Source organism: Meriones unguiculatus, chromosome 8 (assembly GCF_030254825.1).
Source record: "Meriones unguiculatus strain TT.TT164.6M chromosome 8, Bangor_MerUng_6.1, whole genome shotgun sequence".
NCBI lineage: Eukaryota > Metazoa > Chordata > Mammalia > Rodentia > Muridae > Meriones > Meriones unguiculatus.
The window spans coordinates 121,912,339-121,926,723 of record NC_083356.1 but is presented as its reverse complement, the minus strand read 5'-3'; the positions used below and the strand labels follow the sequence as shown (position 1 = coordinate 121,926,723).

General features: G+C 46.6%; 1 protein-coding gene across 1 annotated transcript in view; it reads left to right on the top strand.

The window, feature by feature from the left end:
- Positions 1-14,385, top strand: part of LOC110549836 (myosin-IIIb) — a 159,775-nt gene that overhangs the window by 86,903 nt on the left and 58,487 nt on the right. The gene's annotated exons all lie outside the window — the stretch shown is intronic.

The following is a 14,385-nucleotide window of genomic DNA, read 5'->3' as shown; positions in this document are numbered from 1 at the left end:
ACATGCTTGGTCTGAGGCCAGCATGGGCTGCCCATGGCGCTTAAACGAATATCACCCTCAACTTATGAAACTGTTCCAAAGCTTCTTTTGTGGAAGCAAAGGCGAAGAGATAGCTAGATTGTAGCAGAATTCAAGGTCAAAATCTCTGGCCCAGCAATGAATATGGATTTGGAGACTACTTCTGCACTCTGGGTAGCAAGGGGATTCACCTAGCAAAACACAGGCGTCTCACCATTTGTCTTTGGTGCCAATGAATTCTGGTCCCTTGTGAAACTCCTTGCTATAGAATATGGTAGAATTCGGTTTCAGGCTTGTGGGCGGCTATAATCAGTGCTTCTGAAAGAGAAACGTATGGAAGATGAGTGTAGAAAATATTTATAAACAGATATAGCCCTAGTTCAAGGGGAGGAAAGATCTTGGGCTGCAGAGATGACACTGCAGTTAAGAACACTGATTGCTCTTTCAGAGGACCTGGGTTTGGATCCTGCTCACTACCATCTACCATTCCAGTTCCAAGGAATCTGACGGTATTTTCTGTCCCTCATGAGCACTAGGCACATATGGTGCACACATAAGAAAGCTCTGCTCTTCAAGTATGGTTAGACCCAATGTTAGCCGGACCTTTTTTACTGAAAGGTGTAGTTATTTTTCAGCTTGCTCCAAAATTCTTCTTTGGCTGTTTTTCAATCTGTGAAGATGCGGTGCAACATGAAGGAGAAATGCCTTTGAATGTGCTCGGTCTTCCGGCGCGCATAGGAACTTGCACTCTTGGCAACCCGGCAGGCTGTGTGTGCTGTAGCAGAGCCTTCACGTGTATAGCGTGGAACACGATAACACACTTTCAGACAGTGTTTCCTCGTAGCCAGGCAGCGTTCAGGGATGTGGCCGTGCTCTCCTCCACAGCGCGTGCAATTCCTGGCTGGAGACAGGGCTTGGTTAGTGAAGTGCTCGGCTTGCAAGCATGAGGACCTAAGTTTGGTCCCCAGAAGCCACATAAAGACAGCAGGCTGGGAGGGAGGATCCCGGGTGGGCCGCCTGTTGTGGGTGAGCTCCAGGCAGATGGAAAAACCCTGCCTCACGGGAGGTGGACAGCGTTCTTGAGGATGCATAGAAAACTGTCCCCTGGGTTACACAAATACATGCACATAATAAGCAGAAGGCATGCGATTCCCCTAAAAGTAAGTGTTGCTGAGTAGCTGGAAATGCAAGTTTAAAGCCAGAGCTCTCTTAGTTCACATCTCTACTCTCTGTGTAATGCTAGCCGGGTTATGTTATACATTATTAACTTTCCCCATCACTTTGGTAAAACGAGTCATACATTTTGTTGAAAAGCCAGGTGTGATGGGGCATGCTTTTAATACACCAGAACTTGGGAGGCAAAGGCAGGCGGATCTCTGTGAGGTCAACCTGCTCTACATAGAAAGCTCCAGGCCAGCCGGGGCTGCGTGGTGAAACCCAGTCCCAAGAAGAGAAAACAAAACTAAACCCTCCTGACAGAGAGCAGCTTAAGGGACACAGGGTTTATTCTGGCTCACGGTTGAAGGTGAAACAGAAAACAGTCCACGTGGTGGGAAGGCATGGAGGCGAGAGTGTGAATATACGTCCTGAAGCAGGGAGAGATGACTGCTGGTCCTCGAGGGGACCATTGTATTCAGTCTCGGACGTTGTCCTGAGTGATGATGCCCCTCACTTCCACGGTGGCTCTTTCCTCTCTAGCTAAACCTCCCTGGAAACCCCCTCAGAGATAAGCCCCAACATGTACTGTACTGATGCCTCCTGCATCTTTTAATCCAGTTTCGTCTATGATGGGCATTAACCACCCCACACCACAGCTCTGCTGCAGGAGCCGTGTGTGTAAACGGGGAGGGGCAGCGGTTATATGCGGAGGGCTGTGTGGGGACCAGTGAGCCGGGGCTGGTGAAGGAGGGTACCGCGCACAGCCCGGCTCACAGAGAGGGCTGCTCGGGGGCTGTGCTGACTTGCCGTTTCCACAGGAGTGCCCTGGTGTGAGTGGCCGGTGCAGCCATCCGGCTCTCTCCCCGTGAGACAGAGTTGCAATGGGGTAGTTCGGGGGGAAGCAAAAGAGACTTACTGAATCACAGTTCTCTTTCCGGTCTGTAGAAATATACTCCCCAAAGTCAGGCTTACTCAGAACTTGTGAGTTTGACTTCTAGAAGTGGCTCCCGGGTACTGTTCCACAGCCGTCTCTTCCTTCCGATTCAAACGGCTGTGTCTTGGGTCAGTTGCCATCACTTTTATCTCCCCCTCTTACACCCATAAAAATGGTGTCTGCCCCGAGTGGTTTCCCTGGTCCCTTTCTCCTCCTCCTCTTCTGCACAGACGACTAAGGTAGCCTTTCTAAGGCATTGCTCTGGTCCTATCGCTCCCTTCCTCCACTCTTCACTTCCCCAGCCCTCCCTCCCCCCCATGTCAACTCTTGCTATGTCATTGAAGGTGTCCTATGTTCTTGTGCTGGTCTTCCTTGCTGGTTCTCATGTTCCCCGGCTCCTCTTCCTCCTGTGGCTCAGAATCCCTGAGCTGTTCTCTGCTCTGGGGACATGCCCAGTGTGTTCTTTCTTTCGTGACTTTGCTTGTGATGTCCCCTCTCTGCTATGTCAGAATCCTCTGTGGGTTTTTTGGCCCATGATGATCCCTGTTCTGTACCCTTTGCCTCCGTACATAGTATTTCTCTCATCTTGCCCTGGGTTCTAGCTGTTTTCGTGCTTGTAGCAAAATTTAAACTCTCTGGGATCAGTTTAAGGTCACTGGGGATCAAACCTGGACTTCACACTTTCCTAGAGTTTAACATCCTCGGCCTTCTGGACAAGGTTGCTGAACTGGTTTCTTGTGCGTTGAAAACCATGATGAAATATAGTGGAAGAGGAAAAAAGAAAAGACTTAGATGCGGAAATATGTTGGAACAGAACTGACGTCTCCTGCGATTTAGATGCTGATTAATGTTCATTGCCAACGTGGCTAGATTTAGCCAACACGCAAACACGCCCCTGAGGGTTCCAAAGGGGGTATTTCCAGGAAGGTTTAACAGAAGAGGCAAGGTCCCTCCGAGTGTGGGCATCACCCGTTCATGGGCTAGGGCTAAATGAGGAGGACAAAGTGAGCTAGCTAAGCGTCGGTGTGTGAATCATGTGAGCAGGCAACTCACACTCCAGCCACCATTCCTTCCCCACCAGAGAGCTGCATCCTTGAAGTGTGAGCGGAAATACGGCCTTCCTGCCTCACCATGCTGGGACGTACCAGTCCCCAAGGGAAAAGTAACCAATAAGAACGTAGTGTTACCATGATGCACGTGGGTTGCCTTTTGCTGTTGTTTGTTCTGTTTTTGTTTTGAGATTGGGTCTCACTTACGTAGCCCAGGTGGCCTCCAACTCATAGATCTCCACCTGCCTCTGCCTCCTAAGTGCTAGGATTATGCCTGGGTAACTCTTTGTTGAAATACTGGCCCATTATTTCAACCTGGTTTTGTGGAAGGCAAAAAGAAAATTCTGTGACCTTTCACATTTTTAAGGACGCACTGGTGCCCAGAAGCTTTCATGTGGACTCTGGGAACTGACACCATGATTCCAGAAAGGCTCTGGTGGGTCAGGGCTGGGGAATAAACCCCAAGTGCTCAGTCTGGAGCTCCAGAGAGGCCACCAAAGCAGTCTTCAAAATTGGGACTTAGGCAGGGCCCTTAGCTAAAGAGAGCGGGATTGTCTCTATCTGGCCCACACGTGCTTCTATGTTGCTCAAATAAAGAATCCAACCAGGATTATTATAAATTTAATAGGATTGAGACGGACAAGTACAAACTCAAACTGATTCTTCCTATGTAAAGATGTATTTACCAGGCATTTGTTCTTCTCTGTGTTTGTCCATATGTTTATTTAAAAAATTACTATTAACACTTTCTACAGGCCAGAATCTATCCTGGGCCACCGGTTTTCAAGTTGTTTTGGAAGAGTTTATTTGTTTTTAATAGATTACTTCCTGAGTTGCAGTCTGATGGTTTTGTGACATATAATAAAAAGAAACTCTAGAAAAACAATTACCCACCAAAAGCCACTAGAAAAGCAATCAGTTGCACCCTTGGATATTCTGCTTGAATCAAACTGCTCTCAGCTTTGTCTAAATCTCTTCCTTTCAGCTAGATCACTCTGAATTCCCATCCTAGCCTTGTCAGGCACCAGGAGCACCGTCAGCCTGAATACCGAGTGTCAGTGAGTGACAGTCACGTTCCTGATGCCCCAGTGCCTCCCTATGTTAGCTCGGGCTTGTTTGCATTCCTTTCCAAGATACCTCATTGCAACACAGTGCTCCAGACACCAACTGCTGTCACCGCAGTTAACCTTCACTGAAGCCTCCGTGCAAAACTGGGCTCTCGAAAAGAAATGTGTAGTGCCCCTGCCAAGAGGCAAGGGTTTCTCATGGGTTTACATTTAACAAGCAGTTTGGGGGTGGAAAAGGGACAGAGGCCACAAAGGTGGCCAGGTCTCCCTACCCGCCTAGAGTTCCTAGTGAAACCTGACTGTGGTGGAGCCTGGAGGGAAAGTAGCCCGTAGGTAGTCGGAAGCCATGGAGAGCATCCATGGGCCACCACTGCAGAGACCACAAGCCTCCCTGCCTTAGTTACTGTTTTATTGCTGTGAAGAGACATCATGACCAAGGCAACTCTTATTTAAAAAATTAAAAGCATTTAATCGGGGGGTTGGCTTACAGTTTCGAGGGTTAGTCCATTGTCATCAAAGTGGGGAAGGTGGTAGTGAGCATGGTGCCGGAGCAGTAGCTGAGGGCTGCTTCCTGATCTGCACGGGGAGACAGGCAGAGAGTCAGAGACAGAGAGACAGAGACTGGGCCTTGCAAGGGCTCAGAGCCAACCCCAGGGAGACACTTCCTCCTCCAACAAGGCCTTACCTATCCCAACAAGGCCACACCTCCTAAACCTTCTAATCCTTTCAAACAGTCCCACTCCCTGGTGATTAAGCATTCAAATATAGGAGCCTGTGGGGTTCATTCTCATTCAAACCACCACACACCCCATAGTCTTCCACAATCTGGTCTGGTCCCTGCCCTGTAGGAAAGCTCATTTCAAAGTCTGTGACATCATTCTGCCTAGATTGTTTCTGCCTGGCCTTGGCAATGCTCCCCTGTGAGAGTTAGGTTGGGATGTGCTTTCTGTGGCTGCCAAGTACCTGGCATTGGCCCAGGACATCAGGAGCACAGCTGCCAAGGAAGACGAGGCAGTGCTGTGCTTGGGCCAAGTCAAGGCCCTCAGCTTCCAGGACTGATGCCTATGGCAGGACTGTGAAATGAGGCAGGATAGATTTTGATTTTAACTTATTTTTACTTAACTAGGTAACGCATATAGACTGCCCTGTTATTCTTAGCCACCTGCTTTATTTCATTTAAAACTCAACTCTAAAATCTAACACACAATTGTTTCTTGGTAGAAATGGAGTTATCAGTCTTCATTTTACTTCTGCTGGTTTTCTGAAATTGGGTATAATACTTTTTTTTTCTGCTGCTGCTGCTGGTGTGTGTGTATGTGTGTGTGTGTGTGTTTGAAACAAAGACTTGCTATGTAGCCTTGGCAGGTGTCTTAGTTACTTTTCTATTGTCATGATAAAAACACTATAACCAAGGCAACTTGCTAGTCTGGGTCTGGACCGGAAGCCAGGCAGGTGGGTTCATAGGGTCTTGGTCTGGTGATGAGTTCAGGGAGAAAAAGCAGAGATGGTTTTCAGTGAAACAGCTCTCCTTTGTTGGGGGTCAGGGGCTAAAGAAACTGTGAGGAAGTGGGTAGGGTTTTGTGGAGTGAGTTTACAGCATTGGCTGGGGCTGAGGTGCTGCTGGGAATTCTTCATTTTCATGGAGAGGAATTCCAGGTGCCAGCTGGACACATCCTTATAAGGAAGTAGGAAGTTGTAGCCTGAAACCTGGCCACTAGGCTACGTGACTACCTCAAGGGCGGCAGAGGTGAGGGTAGGAAGGTTATGTGCACTGGGACCATGCTGTTGTATTTTAATAAACTTTGAGTCTTTTTTGTTTGTTTGTATCCATAACACTGGGCAGAAAAGTGCATGATTTCCATATATGCCTCCCTTCCCCACTATTTCACTGTTATTGCCATGTTCCAGGGGAGTCCCTGAAGCTCACTGGAATGGCATGTGCTCTCAGTGCTGCAGCCCCTGGTTCAATCCCTAGCACCATAATATATATATATATATATATATATATATAGTGTCTGTGTGTCACGTCAGGGTTCACTCTGTGTGTTGTGCATTCCGTAGAGTGTGACAAACAGGTAAGGCTCTAGAATAGTCTCACTGGACGACAAAACTCACCTGTTCCTCCACTTCTTCTTTCCTCCACCCGGTGCCCAAGCCCCTAGAAACCACTCACTTATTTACTCAGTTTTAAAATTTCTTGTCCCCATTGTCCTAAGTTTTCCAGACTGTCATACCATAGACCACACCACATACCCTTTTTAGATTGGCTTCTCTCACTCAGCAATAAATACCTAAGACTGTTATGTTTCATTATGGCTCTATAGCTTGCTGGTTTTGATAGCTGAATACTATTCCATTGTACGGAGGTGTCACAGTTTGTTTATCTGTTTACCAACTAAAAGACATCTTAGTTGTTTTGTGTTTGGACAATTACTAATAAAGCTTAGAGACACTTGGGCAAGATTTGGTGTAGAAATAGGTTTTTAATTCATTTTGGCCCATTCAGGATTATGTGATGTAAGCGTCTTTGCTCTGTAAGAAATTGTCAAATTGTCCTTGAAAGTGACTATACCATGTTTTGTTTCTACAATCAATGTATGAGAGTCCCCTTGGTCTGTATTTAATGCTGTCAATACTTTAGATTTGAGCCATCTGTCAAGTATATAGTGGCATCGCATTGTTATTTTAATTTGCAATGTCCTGATGACCTGAGGGGTAGAACGTTTTTTCATATGCTTATTTACACCATCCTTATACCTTGTCGCATGGGGGGGGGGAGGGAGATCTGTTCAGCTCTGCTAACTTTATGTTTGTTTTCTTATTGAATTTTAAATGTTCTTTACATCTTTGTATATATACAAACATATAACTTCCAAATATTTTCTCCCAGTTTGCAGTTTGTCTTCTGAGTCTCTTCACACTGTCTTTTCTAGAGTAATAATACATTTTTAACGACTATGATCAGGGAGAAAAAAATGTTCTTACCTACAAGTGATTCCCACCTTGCCCTGGCACAGAAGGCTGTGTGGAAGCTGAAGCCTGCGAGCCATGATGAGTCTAATGTCAAAAGAAGACGTAGCCATCCTCAAGCACTGTGAACAGACAAGCTAAATGTAATCCCAAATTAGACAAGGGAGTAAGGGACGCTTGATGGCGTGACTGTGTAGAACCACAGAAAGACTTTTCTCCCCGTCTTCACTTTTGTTTGTCTCCCTTGGTGCTCCAGTTTGCTTTCTGTTGCTGTGAAAAGTACCATGGCCAAAAAGCAACTCAAGAATCAGAGGGTTTACTGAGCTTACAGGTCACAGTCCATCATGGAGGGAAGCAAGGTAGGAGCTGAAATGGAGATCATGGAAGAACAGTGCTTGTGTCCCTGTTAATCCCACAGATTAGGAGAAAGACCACCCACTCAATCATCATAGCCAAATTAATTAAAGCAAGCTTGTGTGTGTGTGTGTGTGTGTGTGTGTGTGTGTGTGTGTGTGTGTGTAAATGGCTGTCTCTCCCTCAGGGCAGGGTTCAAGAAATCAGCATTGGACATGGGAAAGATAAAGGCTTTTTTAGCTCAGAAGTAGGGGGTTTCCAAATGGGGAATTTGTGTAGCGAACATAAGCATAACAAGGTGGCCACACCAACCTCCTGAAACAAAGACACGGTGGTAAGATAGTCCTAACAAAGTAGTCGTGACAGGGTGGTCATAACAACAGGTGGTCATAATAACTTTGAACAAAGGCATAGTTGTTTCCTGGAACAGGCAGTACAGAACCATTTGTAGTTAAGGTTACAAGTGGGGCACAGCCCAGTCCCTTGAGAAACAGGTTTAATCATAAACAGGAATGGGCCTAGTTTGTCTTTACAATAAGAGGGCTTTTAAGCCTAAGATGGAGGCAGGCTGGTTTATTACCCCTGGCTTCCTCAGCCTGCTTTTTCATACAGCCCAGGCCCACCTGCCTGCCATGGCACCACCCACAGAGGGGTTGACCCTCCCACATTAATTAGTTATGAAGAAACTGCCACACAGGTGCTGGCAAGATAACTTAGCAGGTAAAGGTGCTTGCCATGGAAGCCTGCAAACCTCAGTTTGAGTCCCAGAACCCACACAAAGGTAGAGGGAAAGGACTCCCTAGCAATGTCTCCACACTCACACTTTGGCACCTGCACCCAATAATAAAAAATAAATTAAAAAATAAAATAAAAAAACCTCACATTGCCCAATCCAACCTGGACAATTCTTTAGCTGAGGCTCCGTCTTCCCAGATGACTCTAGGTTTCAAGCTGACAGCTGAAACAACCATTGTGACATTAAGTTCTCTTGCCATTTATGCTCCTTAGGACATCTCTGGGGGTGTCTCCACTAGAGACAGTATTTAGGAAGAGAGAACCACCAAGAAGTCCTGCCCCAGTTAACTGTACCCCAAAACCGAGGCCTGTGAGAGGGAAGAATTCAGGAACTGAACGGGCAAACTGTGAAACCTCCAGCCACTGCCTGCTCCCTGGTGACAGGGATATGCTCGGTGTTGATTTTTGTTTTAAATTACGGGACGTGACTCACCTAAATACAAAACGCTTAACACAGAAGCAAACAGGACAGTGGGTGGATGGTTATGCAGGCAGCTTTGCTGGCAGCACAGGAATCGCCTCGGTGGTCCTTTCAGTAACGAGGCTCCAGATCTCCCTGGAGTGGCCTCCCAAGTATGCAGCCCAGAGCAACATGGTTCAGTCTTGCCTGTTTGGAAACTTTGTGACACCGGAACCACACACATGTACTCTTTGGCTGGTAGCTTTTTCTTCCATTATTATTTTCTCCTAACATTATGTGTGTGTGTGTGTGTGTGTGTGTATACACATATATATATTAAGTCTGAGTTGTTTGTTTTCACTGCTGTATAGTACTCCACTTTAGGACCACACCTCTGCCATGAATGCATCCCCCTTTTGATGGGCATCTGAGTTGTCTCAGTTTGAAGTTCATGTAAAGAGATATCCATGTACGGTGGCCCCTGCATGCTTAACAGCGTGGCAAGCAGACTTTGGAATCAAACTAACACATCTGTATCTGTGGGCAAATGACTTACCCTCCCTGTGACTGCCACCCCGTAATTCTAAATGAGGCGTAATACCTGAGTTCTAATGCAGAGTGCTTAGCACAGTACTTCACGTGTGTAAGCATTCAACAAACCTTTGTCAGACAGGTATGCGGGCTAGACTATGTCAGCTTGACACAAGCTAGGAGCACTTGGGAAGAAAGAATATATATATATATATATATATATATATATATATATATATATATTAGTTTGTGTGTGTGTGTGTGTGTGTGTGTGTGTGTGAGGGTTTTGCCTGCATGTACATGTTTTGCATCACGCACACGCAGTGGGAAGAAAGAACCTTGACTGAGAAAATGTTTCATAGGATTGGCCTGTGGGGCATTTTACTGCTTGAAAACGGATGGGAGAGGGCCCAGCCCATTGTGGGCGGTGCCACCCCTGGGCAGGTGGCTCTGGATGGTCTAGAAATGCAGGCTGCCCAAGTCACGAGGAAGGAGCTGTAAGCGGTGTTCCTCCATAGCTTCTGCCCAAGTTCCCATCTCTGAGCTCTTGGCCTGACTTCCCCCAGTGATGGATGGTTACCCGGAAGCGTACGATAAAGCAAACGCGCTGCTTTGGGTCACGGCGTTTTTCATTGAAGACAGAATGTTGCAGGCTTGTAACTCATGGCGGCGTTTAGCTCCCCAAGTGAGTTCTTTACCAAGTGTTTAGGGGAACGAGGGATGTGCTGTAGTAGCTCAGGACCCTCAGGAGATGTGAAGTGGGCAGCATTCCTGGACCGGCTTCTGGCCACACCCTTCCACAGCGTTCCAAAAGCCTCAAAGAGTTGTGGTTGTCCAGCAACATGGCCAACATTCAACTATAAAGTCCATTACAACCAAGTTACTGTGTGATTCCTTCACTGGCCAGAACTTCGAGTTTTGAGGTCTCTAGTCTAATTCAGCTCAAAGACACAAACACAAAATAAAGGCCATAAAGTGCTGTCGGGGAAGGGACGCTGTTGCAAGGTGCAGGTTTTGAATTTGGATTGCCATTGGGTTTAAATAACCCAACCATTTGTTTAACCAAGAATATGTAAATACTTCTGATTGAGTTGTGTCCATGGATGTAGTTAGGTGATGATTAGGGAGAAATTCATAATAAATAATGAATAGCAAAAAACAAAAACAAACAAACAAACAAAAAAAGTCTGTAATTTTTTCCCCAGCCATCATCAACTGCAGTGCCCTCCCGGCCTCTATGTTCAGGTTACAAGAAAGTTTAACTGAACATGGCCCCCGGCTCCTCCCACAAGCCTCTCAGTCCTGTTTACCGCATGTCGCTTTTCCTATGAGAGAATCTCTGTGCATGTGTGGCACCCTGGTAGAGTAAGAGGATTTCAACTCAGGCCTTGTCCTTCAAGACCAAGAGTCCAGATCTGAGCTCACTGTGAGGACAGAGCCTGGACACCTGCAGGAACCTCGTCCCATCTGCTCATGCTGAAATGACGCATAGTTCCCTCAGCCCCATGGGTCTAGGGCTTGTCACTTGCGTTGAAGCAGCGCAGGCGCAGTTGGCTGGGATTTTCTGACAGGCAGCTTGTGTAACCGGAGAGAGTTATCCAAACAGTGAGCAGAGGAGTGGGAGTCCCATGGACTCAGCCCCCCTGTTTCTTTCTTCATCATCTGGAAAGGTCTCTCAGGGTGCGTAGCAGTAAAGCAGCAAGCACAGCCTGTCTACAGCCATTGACCTAGTAACACAGGAACACTCGTTTTCTTCCAAAGCCTCGTCTTTTTAAGGCAAGAACTAATGATATCTGTTCATTAAAGCTGTGCCAGGTGTCTCCGCTAAGCAGTCTGTTTAAAGAACAAATTCGAACAGGTCTGAGAACCAAAATGAAGAGACACTCAGAGCTCTTAATTTCAAAGGAGACTTTTTTTTTTTCCCCTGCCAAGGCACAATGTCTGGGTTCTTCCAGTGGGCGCACTACCACTTTAAGTGCCAGGCTCCACATTTGGGTAGAAATCAGATAAGAGCAGAGAGTCCCAGGTTTGTTTTCTGCTCTGAAGGGACTCATCCTCCTGAGGAAAGTTTCGACACTGACTCATTCTCCGGGGCTTGAATGTTTGGGGTACCTGTCAAAGACAGACTAGCCAAGGATCCGTCTGCAGAGCACTCATTCTCTTTGTCCCTCTCGGCTGTGGCTACGCATGCCCTGAACAGGTCAGCTCAAACTCTCACAGGATGCTCCACCTTCTGTCCTTGCCCTTTGGGCCCAGGACACTCTTTGTTTCTCATTCTTCTCTCCAGAGTTGCATCCTTTCGTTCAGGCTGTGAGGGAAGTCCCCACCTCATAGCACGGTTTCTACTTACGCCGTGAGGAGGCACCTGAAAATGTGCATCCTGACCTTCTTGCTCCTGTCTAGAAGAGGATGGAGACAGGTCTCCTCTTTCATGTAGCACCCCTGAGCAAACTCACCCATGTGTGCCTGTGGGTACCCAGATAAACAGCTGCTGGCTGGAGGAGGAGGGAACGCATACTGCATAGAGGTTCTGCTTATTCGAAACGGTTCTGAGCATCGACCCCAGAGTGACTGCCTGCCTTACGCTCTGAGGTGTGACTGTCTGAGGTGATTTCACAAGTTCTTTGCAGGCGGTTTTACATCACATCTTAGTTAGGGTTTCTATCGCTGTGAAGAGACGCTATGACCACAGCAACCAAAGCATTTAATCGGAGCTGGCTTACAATTCAGAGGTTTAGTCCATTGTCATCACGGCAGGAAGCACGGCAGCAGGTGGGCAGACAGGATGCTGGAGGACTGGCAGGCGGCAGGAAGAGAGAGACACCGGGTTGGCTCAAGCAGCAGAAACCTCAAAGCCCACCCCCAGTGACAAACTTCCTCCAGCAAGGCCACACCTCCCAATAGTCCTCTCCCTAACGGCCGATGGGGGCCATTTTCATTCAGATCATCACACATCACCTACACGCATCTAAGAAGCCAAAGGAACCCGTGCATCCACCTCCCAACATACAAGCGAGGGTGCACTTACGGCATCTTGCAGGTGCTGCAAAAAACATCCTGTTGCCATGTTCCTGTTGGATGCCTGTCAGACTTCCTGTCCTTCTGAGGACTGTCAGTTTCTAGTTGGAAACTTGGTAGAAGGAGTAAGTAACTGAATGAGAAAAATGGGCTGCTTTTTGTTCAGTGTTTTATATCTATGCATGCATTGAATCCCCTGAAAATGGGGTTTGGATGGCTATGAGCCACCATCTTGGTGCTGGGAATTGAACACGGGTCCTGTAGAGGAACAGTAAGTGCTCTTAACTGCCAATCTGTCTCACACCCCTTTTGTCACAGTTTGGATCCCTGAAACAGGAGTTGAATGTATGGATGTCTGTGCGAGGGGTGTCATTCCCCTGGAACAGAAGTTACAGATAGTTGTGAGCAGCCATGTGGGTGCTAGGAATTGAAGCCGTCTGTGCTGGAAGAGCAGCCATTGTTCTTAACTGCGGAGCCATCTCTCCAGCCCACACTTTTTGGAATATTTATAAATTGCTATTGCCTTTCCAGTGTGCCTTCTTGGGGAACTATGTCCCAATTAGTGACCAAATGACCCTCAAAATTATTCAATACAATTTGGGCTGGATCTAAAGCCTGGAGACTAGAAAACACCTACAGAAACTACAGCTTCTCAGAAACGCTGAGATATGTTTCCTCATTAAAAAAGAAAAAGTTAAAAAAAAGAAAGAAAATGTTAAAAACTCAGTAATCTTTATTATAGTTATTTATTTACTTATAAATATTTTATTTTTAAGCTTAACATATACTTACATCACGTCTTTCTTTCCTCTTCTCCCTCCAATTCTTTCCATGTATTCCCCCCTTCCCCTTGTTGCCCCCTCTCAAAATTCATGGCCTCTTTTTCTTTGATATATATTGAGGCAGATACACACACACACACATACACTAAAAGCTGCCCAGTCTGCCCAGTGTTACTTGCCTGTTTACGATTTTAGGCCTGACCACTTGGTATTGGCAGACAGTGCTTTTCCTGGAAGAGACCCTTTGTCCTGCCCTCAGCCTCCCCCAGCTGCCTGGGGCCCTTTCTGGGGAGGCCTCTGAGGTTTCCCACTTCCGTGTTAGCATATCTGTTGGTGGTAGACACGTTCAGGCCGCTGTATTGTTGAGATATCCTGGGTGAAGTCTCCCTGTCATTTCTGGGAGATACAGTCTCCCAAGAGAAGTCCTGGTCCTCCGGCTCCTGTAATCTTTCTTCCTCCTCACCCAAAATGTCTCTTGAGCCTTAGGTGCTGGAGTTGTGTAGCTGTGTCATTTAGTTTCCCTGTGTAGACCTGACTGGCCTGAAAATCACTGTGTAGACCAGCCTTAGGTTGGGATTCTTCTGCAAAAGACTGAAAATTGAGCTTCTTCATCACTGTCACTTTTTTAAGTAAAAATTATTGCTTCACATCTATTCATTTATCTATGCTTTTTATTTGTTTGTTTGTTTGTTTGTTCGTTTTATGTAGATGCATGCTCTATCTGAATGCACACCTGCATGCCAGAAGAGGGCATCAGATCCCAGTATAGATGGTTGTAGCCACCCTGTGGTTGCTGGGAATTGAACTCGAGACCTCTGGGAGATCAGACAGTGCTCTGAACTGCTGAGCTGAGAATTCTTAGTGAAATTCTATACTCAAAGTTGGAAAGTAAAAATTGAGGTAAGAGCTCAGCATAGCAGTACATGCCTTTAATCCCAGCACTTGGAAGGCAGGTGCAGGCGGATCTCTGTGAGTTTGAGGCCAACCTGGTCCACAGAGTGAGTTCCAGGACAGCCAGGGTTACACATAGAAACCCTGTCTCAAAAAAACGTACGAACCACCCCTGACCCCAAATATTGAGATAAGATTGCTTTTCATTTTACTTTGAGCTCCTTACAAAATGGGGTTAATGTTTTCTGAGTCACTTTCATATGCTAATCTGTACACAATATAAATTCATGCCGATGCTGCCCATGAAGCTGTTTTTCCTCGGGTTCACATTAGTGTTCATCCGAACTGACATGTTAACTCTTTCTTTTCCTTCTTAGGCCACTAGTTTCGTGAGCCCCAGTGGCCTCAGAAATGTAAT